Here is an 11,081-nt window from a genome sequence, read left to right as displayed (position 1 = left end):
TTATGATATTATGAATTGTAGTTGTAATATGTAATGAGCATGATATTGAAAGCTATGCAAGTATATACATGTTGTGTGAAATTCCTTTCCATGAAATAGATTATTGAGAACCATGCTTAGTATGAAATCCCTTATTTATGATATTGTGGATTATGGACTCTACTCTTATGATCAAGTCAGTCATGTGTGTCAGTTTCCTTCCATCGAGTCCTGATGGTACTTGTACCCGAAAAATGTAGCCGTGTGCCTGGAGCTATGTCATGTTATCACAATACTCTCAGTCAAGCCATGATCTATAGAAATCAGTCAATTATGTGACTCAGGAAAACTCAGTAATCTCAGTAGTTTAGTTTTATCAGTAATCTTAGTGCTCAGTAACCTCAGTAATCACAGTAAATCTCTGTAACTCAGTACTCTTAATCAGTCCTCAGAACTCATTATATTTCATCCGTCATCGAAATCTGGTAAACTCAGTTTTAGATCCGCTAAACAATACCACTAGTAGCAGTTCAGTTAATCAATATCAGTTCAGCAAATAAGTTCAGTTAAGTTATTTAGCTCAGCCCATCTATTCAGTTAAGTGTCTTTTAGATTGGAGTAGGATTCAGCACCAAGCGAACCTAGGGATGGGGACTCACCCGCTAGAATAGGACTGAGATCCCTAGAAGAAATCCCTAAGTTTTAGAACTACGTTGCCAACATAGGTACGATATGTCACCCGTTAGATAGGACTGATATACTCAGGGGTCACCCATTAGCACATTTATATGTATAGGACTGATCCCAGGAGTCACCCGCTAGATTAGGACTGACTCCAGAACAAATATCTTTACTGGTGGTGCGATACTGACACCTTTCTAGTCAGGGTAGAGATTGGACCCCAGTCAGCTTAGCTTGGGTCATGTTGGTTAGATGAACATATCCCACAGTTTTAGATACAGAATCAGGGCTTTCAGACATAGTCAACTCAGCTTAGTAGTACAGATTCAGTACTGTTAGATACAATCAATGCTTATCATTGTATATAGACTTCAAGATCACCCATTAGCTAGGACTGATCTCAACTATGATTAATCAGTATCAGAATTATTAGATTTAAAGATCACACACTAGATAGGACTGATCTCAGACTAAGTCAAATCATCCTTATTATCAGTATACTCATGATTACCCGCTAGATAGGACTGATCTCAGATTTAGCTACTCCAAGTAGAGCAGAACTCAGATAGTTCCATCATGTACAAGATGTAGAATACCCATGTACTTCATGAAATTCCCCAAGTTATGATATTATGAATTATGGTTGTAATATGTCATGAGCATGATATTGAAAGCTATGCAAGTATATATATGTTGTGTGAAATTCCCTTCCATGAAATAGATTATTGAGAAACATGCTTAGTATGAAATCCCTTATTTATGATATTGTGGATTATGGACTCTACTCTTATGATCAAGTCAGTCATGCGTGTCAGTTTCCTTCCATCGAGTCCTGGTGGTACTTGTACCCAAAAAATGTAGCCGTGTACCTAGAGCCATGTCATGTTATCATAATACTCTCAGTCAAGCCATGATCTATAGAAATCAGTCAATCATGTGACTCAGGAAAACTCAGTAATCTCAGTAGTTTAGTTTTCTCAGTAATCTCAGTGCTCAGTAACCTCAGTACTCTTAATCAGTCCTTAGAACTTATTATATTTCGTCCGTCATCGAAATCCAGTAAACACAGTTTTAGATCCGCTAAACAATTCCACTAGTATCAGTTCAGTTAATCAGTATTAGTTCAGCAAATAAGTTCAGTTAAGTTATTTAGCTCAGCCCATATATTTAGTTCAGTGTCTTTTAGATAGGAGTAGGATTCAGCACCAAGCGAACCTAGGGATGGGGACTTACCCGCTAGAATAGGACTGAGATCCCTAGAAGAAATCCCTAAGTTTTATAACTACGTTGCCAACATAGGTACGAGATGTCACCCGTTAGATAGGAATGACATACTCAGGGATCACCCGTTAGCACATTTATATGTATAGGATTGATCCCAGGAGTCACCCGCTAGATTAGGACTGACTCCAGAACAAATATCTTTACTGGTGGCGCGATACTGACACCTTTCTAGTCAGGGTAGAGATTGGACCCCAGTCATCTTAGCTTGGGTCATGTCGATTGGATGAACACATTCCATAGTTTTAGTTACAGAATCAGGGCTTTCAGACACAGTCAACTCAGCTTAGTAGTACAAATTCAGTACTGTTAGATACAATCAATACTTATCATTGTAAATAGACTTCAAGATCACCCATTAGCTAGGATTGATCTCAACTAAGATCAATCAGTATCAGAATTATTAGATTTATAGATCACCCGCTAGATAGGACTGATCTCAGACTAAGTCAAATCATCCTTATTATCAGTATACTCATGATCACCCACTAGATAGGACTAATCTCAAATTTAGCTACTCCAAGTATAACGAAACTCAGATAGTTCTATCAAAACATAGACTGTCAGATACGGTCGCTCAATATCGATTATATCGATTAGTATGATCATTACAGTTATATCAGCTATATCAGTTATCATAGCTCACGTTACCAGTATTCAGTTTCAGGACTGTTAGACATAGTCATTCAAACCAGTTTTTCATAATTTGAACTATCATAAATAGTCAATAATCTATTTAGTACCTCCATAACATAAAGTCATGTTGTCAGCATTCAGACTCGGTAGTTAGTATCATCATGAGTTTAGTTATAGTTGTTTATGTATGTATGTATTCTCACGTTCATATTAGTTAGCATTGTTCATGAATATAGCCCTTTGGATTTAGCCTTCCTCACTCGTATACTTAGTACATTCAGATGTTTTGAAGCATTTGCACAATGGTGCTTTCTCTTATGTTACACCATAGGTTTAGAGGTACGAGCTCCAGATCAGTAGTAGCATTCCAGTGGTCATAGTTTGCAGTGAGTCCTTCTCATTCGAGGACGATATGATTATTTCTACATTCGCTATTCAATTGCTAGATGGAGTTAGTTAGAGACATGTTCCTTCAACTCCTTATTCAGTTTAGAGGCTTTCAGACTAGATGTCAGATTAGATATTCAGATCTCATTATTTTTAGTATTTATGACCTGTTTTGGTATTGTTATACCTTTTTTAGAAATTTTTTTATAAGATGTTTATTCAGTTCAAACCTTATGGCCTTTCATGTTTATGTTTCCGCATTTTATATATATTATGCAGTATATAGGTACAGATATTATTCATGGGTTAGCTTATGCTCTTTCGGGGTCATGAGCACCGTATAGCATTTCAGTTCAAAAAATTGGGGTGTTACATCAACGGATAGAAAGAATCTCAAAAACTCGAAAGGATAAGGTACTGGGCCTGTATGCTCTGAATATGACTTCCAAGGTAATTTCCTTGAGGAGAGAACACTTGCAAGGGATTTCACCATAGGTATCCCTTTTTCATCCAGCACCCTCACTTTACTTCCAAAACAATCTAAACTTAACTACAATCACTAACTGGCCTCCAGCTGAACTGAAAAGACTGATGCATGCAAATCATAACGATAACATGTTGATACCATCTCAATACCCACATAAATAAACAAAGGCTAATCAAATCCAAATCGACCCAATTCATGAGTCATACCACTGAATCCTAAGTCTAAATATAATCTTCTTATGCTAATCCATTCCTGCTATCCACTCTGAACCAGGAGGAAAATCACCTGAGTCCCACCCACGCAATCTCATCATTGAGAACTAAAAAACCTAAAGTTGATTCGTTGAAAGTACATACAAGAAACATGAGAATATGCTCAAAGGAGCTATCTGGGCACACAAATGGAGATAATGAAGGAATGCAATTTATACTAATGTTGCAACCAGTCCAAATTAAAATCAAACTAAAATCCCAAGTCGAAGGTATAACTACTCATCACTAAATGTTTTGGTCCAGGATATCCCATTAATCGAGAGTACAACCATACTGAATCCATCTCAAATGTATTACTCCTACTGAGTATATCATCAAAAATTCCCAAAAAAAATTGGAGACTCGGGGTCAAAGCTAAAAGAAGAAAAATCAAGTCTGTGGGCAACCGCAGAGTAGGCTTAACCAACTTATAAATGAAATCTAAAATGAGACAAGTCTAAAATCAAAATTGCACGCAAGATCTACAACACCAAGCTAAAATCTCAATACTGAGGTTGAATAGCTTGGTTTCAACTACCCAAAACAAACCTGAGGATAGCTAGGCATTCTTACTCCTCGTTTATCACAACTTCCAAATAGTTATTAAAAAGCATCAAGTAAAAAATGAACCAATAATCCTTTATCATTACTAACCATTCAAATCAACTTTAGTATCCAAATCTGACATATTCGAGATAAATCATACCAAGCAGCAGTACAAAAAAATACAAAAGGACAAATCGTCTGCTGAAAAAGCAAATACCCCACCATATACCAGCTGGAGGGCTTGAGATATCAAAACATACTAAAAAAGAACTCCCCAAGGATGCACACCATACTAGTAAAGGCAAAAATTCTAGAAACTCGGAGAAATACAACCTAATCCAGAACTAATGAGTACAATACCCTATCCCAGCAAAGAGTAGTCATAGGCACATATTATCGAGGAAAACACTCAACCAAGCCTCATTAGGGAAAATAAACTCTGGAATGGGGATTTTCAAATTCCACCCAACCAATCCCAAACCCAAGGTCAAAGTCAAGAACACAACTATAAAATCAACATCTCAACATAAGGAATTTTAAATTTGCCAACTTAAGAAGTGATTACATGAAAGGTCACCTGCCTCTAACTTTCCAAATCCACCTAAGACAAAATCATATCACAGCAAAAAGGGAGTATCCAATCTCCACACTAATAATGAGGGCAAACCATCACAAGGTAACTAACCCAATAGATCTAAGAGATGAACCCATAAAACCTCAATATTGATGTCAAAACCACTAACAGGCAATGAAATAGTCAAAACCAAAGAATGGACCTCAAACTGGTCAATCTCGCATATGGTTTATATAGGAAGGGATAGCAAAAACAAAGGCCTTCACAACCTAGGAAACAAGTCTAAGAATCTCAAAATCAATGACAAGCAATATAACTATATTGGTAACTTAGAAATTACACAAAACCATGGAAGGTCAACTTACATTTGATACCATAATGTATTCCTAAATCAGTCTAACACAGCTAACTAAGAGGAAAAAATTAACCTTGCCGCGCTATGGGCAAAAAATAATCAAATCAGGCTATATCTACTCAAGACACCAAATAAGATCACAAAATTAAATTCTAACTAGATAACACTAGTCTAAATAGCTACCCAGCGAGGACCAACTACATCAAGCAATAATATCAAATAACATCAATAACCTTAAGTAGTGATAGAAATTGCAATATTAATATCCACAATAATATAATGAATAGGCAAAAAAAAAATAAACATCAATATCATGTATCACTCAAGGGCCACAATAAGACCAATATGCCAAGATAAATAGGAAGCAAACACAAATATTGCACTCATAATGAGAAATATCATAACAGATCTACTCTATCTACTACTAAGAAAATAAACCACGGGAGTAGTCATATAATAATTAATTCCATAACAAAACATATAATAATCAACAAGAACTCATCAAGGCATATAATCATCAATTGGTATACAAAATCAAATACACATAATAAAAGATAAATGCAAAAAATAAAAGCACGTCAATCGTGGTGACATCCATAATCACATACCTAATAGGCATTGGTAAAATAGATTTGTACGGGTCCAACTTAGACCGATTGACTGAATCATCAATCGAGGCACCATATGCATTATCTCTAGCTGAAGATACTACAGCATCACAGGGCTGATATGAATAAGATTAATGACTAGAAATTCTATGTCATGGACACTTTCTAGATCATTACTCTATCTTTCTGTAGTCATAGAAATTCTTGAAGCATCAACATAGCAGGGACACAAATTGAGCTCAAATGGTTGGGCAACTGATGCTGAGAAAAATCTCTAGAATTATGTCCATCCTTCCACAATCGTAGTATTTCTGAGGGACTCCAACAAATAAATCTGAACTCTATCGAAAGGATCCTCACTCCTGAATACAATTCCAATAGCACTATACTAATAACATGTCCTCTTGCTGCCACTTCAATAAGCCTTAATACCTATTCTCTTGAATGTCCTCTCATAATCGACAACTAAGGGAAAGAAGACTTGTTTGTCCCTCCAAAAGTCAACCTTTACACATTTAACCTCACCATACCACGTACTTCACCCCAGTGTGATGATCCATCCACTAAAATCAAAAAAACTATTTCTTAACAAAAACTAACAACTTGATAAAAAATTAACCACTTTATTTAATAAAGAATGGACACCTTAGTAATCTCACCCTAACTCCCAACCCACATACCCTTCCTCTCTTATTCTAACCCCACTAATATTTTATTTCCCACAAAACAACACTACAGGACCTCATCAATAAAACAGAGGTCGGCCTCCATTTTACAAAGATACATAAACTTTCATCTACATACTCACTAGTCTTCTACAAAAAATGATATAAATACACTCACCAGATAATATAGCGGCACACACAAGAAAAATAGGGAAGGAGGGGAACAACAATGGCTTTATTATAAAGCCATGAATAAAAAAAATAGTGATGAACTAGTAGAGAATAGCGAGGAGAAATTAAGAAAAAAATTAGTGGGAGAGGAAAATCAGTAGAAAAAATGGAGAGAAGAAGGAAAACAGTAAAATAATTAAGAGATATAAATGGAGAGAGATCGAAAAGTAGAGGAGTGAATGGAGAATAAAGAAATTCTTCATTTTTCTAAATTTTTGGCAAATTCTCACCGAAAAACCACACAAGAATATTGAAACAGTAACAACAACCCAAGATACTTGCTTCTTCCTCATCCAACCCGCCAAAAAACCAGAACCCGTAACCAAACTGGTTTAAAATCAATCTATTGAAATTGATTCTAGAAAAGTTTTGCATATAGGTTTTGGGTTTCGCAATCTCTGTTTGGGTTAATTATTTATTTTTGTGGATTTCTATTGAATTAAATTTTAGGATTTTCATAGTTGAGTTGGCTCATAGTTGAGATTTGTACTCATTAAGGTTCTCGGAAAAACTCTTTATTCTCTTCTTTAGTTAATCAAGAGTACTCAAAAGGTCCAATTCTGTAAATCTTTCTCTTTATATGATATTAATTCGTAGGATTGATGATATGATTATGTGTTTGATGATTATTTTTGGGTCTTTTGTGGATGTTGGATGTTGAATAATTAATTATGGTATAAGTTTGATGTTAATATGGGTGGATAACTATTTTCATATGAAAATTTTGTGTTTTAAAAGGAATTCGAGGAAGAATTAATCTTGATAAAAGTGAATTTAGATTAATTTTGATTCATTGATAATGTTGAATGTGATAGAATCACGATAAGTCAAAATAAGTAGGCAAAAGGTAGGTGGGTAGGCAAAACTTAGAGATTGTGGATTGTTGAACGTTTGAATATGTTGAATGACCTTTATTTCATCACATCAAAATTCCTTATACTAATTTGCCCAGGGAATTCCCCGGGAAAAATCATATTTATTATCGGGGAATACCCCGTGATACTTTGTACTCAGAACACCGGCCGTGATCAAGGCCTGAGGCATCGGGTAAAGCATAGTGTAGCATAGTTAGAATAGTTTAGGTTTTAGTTTTAGAATTTTGTTTCGGTTTGTAATAAATTTGACTGGACACTATTTTGGTGTTTTAACTGTTTGATTGTTTATTTTTGTGTGTTGTGTGTCTTGTTTAGTTTATGCATTTCATTGTATCATACTGACCGATATACTCCACTTAGCGACCGTGGTTGAACCATGGGACCGAGGGGTGTCTAACACCTTTACCTCGGTCAATAAAATTCCTTAACCAAAATCTCTGTTCACCGATAAGTTTTTAAAGAGTCAAAAATCATGTTGAAAAAATATTTCCAAAGGTGATTTGGCACACCAGATTTATGCCATGTGGCGACTCTGGGTTTTGATTTTTAAAAGTCCATTTAGAAACTAATTATTTCCCTTTTTCACTTACTAATAAAAACCTTTTAAACTTAAAATTAATCATTTTGGTTAAAAGGGGGTATGACATCTCTGACGACTCTGCTGGGTAATTTTAGATTTCGAGCTTTACTTTTTTAGTTGTATTGGCTTAGTTTGTGTTATTATTTTATCATTGTTGAGTGCCTACGTGCTACGTGTTTATAGTTTTTCTCTTTGTGTTACCACTTTATATTTGGCATCATATGTATTATCCTGAGTTATTCTTTCATAACAAGTCACGTAGTACACGCCGTGTACACAAACTCTAGTTGAGTTACCCTTATTTTATGAGGGGGATCCATAAGATATATGGAATACGTGGAAAGCAATTGAAGCCACTATCGACCATATGCTCCCCCGAATAGCCTTATTAGTGGATCCCAGCTTTTAGGTTATGTTTATTTTGCATCATATTAAGACCAAGCAAGACCCACCCGAACCTTTGTAGGAGAATCATCCATAAAGCATTCCTATATGCTAATGGCTACATATTTGAGGGTAATAGGGTCATTTGACAGACTGATTTGGGGAAATCATATGTTTATGCTAGGAAGAGTTCAAAAAAAGAGGTAAAAAGAAAAGAAAAATTGAGTTTAAGAAAAGAGTTCATTGTTTGTTGGAGTTCTTTATGTAATTTGTTTTCCACAATCAAAAATTCAAAAAGTTATTTTTGCCTTTTGCATGTCATTTCTCGAAAAATAAAAGATCAAAAAGATTTTTCATTTGTTTCCTTTAGCAAGCATTAATTATTCAAAAATTTCAAAAAAGAGATTTTTTAATGGTAGCTTTTTATAAAAGAAAATACAAAAAAGATGATAAAAGTTTTGTATATTTCAAATAAAGAAAATGCCAAAAAAATATTTCCTTTCATAGTTGTTGGTGTCAGTTTTATATGAAGTGTCAAAGTAAAAACCCCAAAAAGATTTTACTATCATTTTCTATGGTCTATCTTTGGTCGTGTCTCTTAATTCAAGGTTAAGTTTGTTATTTAATCCTTAATTGTCTAATCTGGACAAACTACACACACCTGATTCTCCTCTTTCGAAGGTGAGATACGTAGACGCCCCTCTTGGGTTCGATGATCTCTTCAAAAGAAAAAAAGGAAAAAAAGATTTTGAGAAAGTGTTGAAATCTAATACATTTGTTATCTATTGTTCGGTTAGTTTAAGGTGTTCGGTTTGTGGAATTCTGGTTGGTCCTCCATATAACACCAAATCCAGAAAAGAGTTAGTTGTGTCCAATAAGGATATGAAGAGTGACATCATAGATCAAACAAAGGGTCAGAAAAATAAGAGCTTAAAGAAAGAGTTATAAGATTAAAGCAATAAATGATGGAAATGTATCAAACTTTGACCAGTAGGCTGCCTCCTCCCCTATTCCCCACTATTGACCCTGTAAATACCTTGAGTTTTCCATCATAATTGCAAAGTCAGTTTTCTACTATTGTTGATGTACCATAACATGCCTTAGAATTTATTCCACGTCTACTGCATCCCAATACTTCCACCACTCTTTCTTTAGCTCCACAGTATAAACTTACTACATTCATAACAACACATATCATCTGTGATTTTTATGCTAAAACCTCTACTAAGTCTTCCACATTGGCTATCTTCCCAATATTTGTGCTTCCCCAGGCCGCTAGTGAACCCATGTTCAATACTCCCGATGATCATTGCTATACTCCTGATCCTACATTTAAGTTAACTGGACTACCAAAATTTCTTATCAAGAATCCTAGCATATCAAAAGAGCCAGAGGAAATGATTGAAAAAATAAAGAATGCAGAAAATTCTATGTAAAATTCCCTGGGACTTGTGGGTAATGAAGATGCTTCATATAAAGACTGGGGCATGTCTTCATGTTTCAGCCTTCCTCCAAGGTTTGAGATATCAAAATTTAAGGAACATGATGGACATGAGGATCCTTTGAAATATTTAGGATAATATTGTAATTAATTAAGGAAAACTGAAAGGAAGAAGAAGGAAAATGTATTTACTGTCATCCCAGGGGAAAAGCAAAGCTTGAGAGTCCTAACTTGACAGTATCAGTCTCAATATCAAGCTTACACATCAAATCCACATACTCATCTATAATAAGGTTTCTCTTTTATAAATCCAAGATATTCTATTCCACTTCCTCAGTATCTTTTGTACAATACATAATTGTATACTCACCAGTCATCATATCAATAATGGCAAGCACCAGTCCCTCAACATCGTCCTTATCCCCCACATATTTACTAAGGTACCTCTAAATCAATATTTCAACCAAGTCTAGAGTTTGCAAAAAGTAGGAAGGCAAAGGATAATTTCACACCTCTTAGGGAATCCTGTACTAGGTTGTTCCAGAGATTGAGATAGTGCAGCATAATTACTCCTCTCCTTGGTTATACACCTGACCCACATTCAAGAAATTTTAAGCCTAATGTATGTTGTATATATGATTTTGATGTTCAGGGTCACAGTACTGAAGATTGTCATACTTTGAAAAGAGAAATAGAAAAGATAATTCAAGAAAGAGTGATTATGGTGCAAAACATTGACACCTCAAGCATCACACAAAATCCTTCACCAACACACAGTGATGCACAATGTGGGAAGAAATGAGTTAAGCTTGGGGATACAACTCTTATTTGTTGGGGGAAACTTATTTAATGGTGATGAAAACTCTAGTCATGATGATGTACAAATAAGTGGCTAAGATGTCAAGCTCAGCAATTGAGAAGTCATTCCTCTCCTTACTAGGAAGGATTGTTAGTAAATTTTTTGTTTTTATTTCTATTTACTGAATTATTTCAGAGTTGTAGGTTGATATCTATCATGTTTTTTGTATTTTGATCTTTGTTTAAATTCTATCTTTCCTTTCAATGAAATGTGGTATCCCTTGTTGTTTTGTCTTATATTAAGTTGTTTGTTTGTCTTCTT

Source organism: Capsicum annuum, chromosome 4, assembly GCF_002878395.1.
Source record: "Capsicum annuum cultivar UCD-10X-F1 chromosome 4, UCD10Xv1.1, whole genome shotgun sequence".
NCBI lineage: Eukaryota > Viridiplantae > Streptophyta > Magnoliopsida > Solanales > Solanaceae > Capsicum > Capsicum annuum.
Note: the sequence above shows the minus strand (reverse complement) of the source record.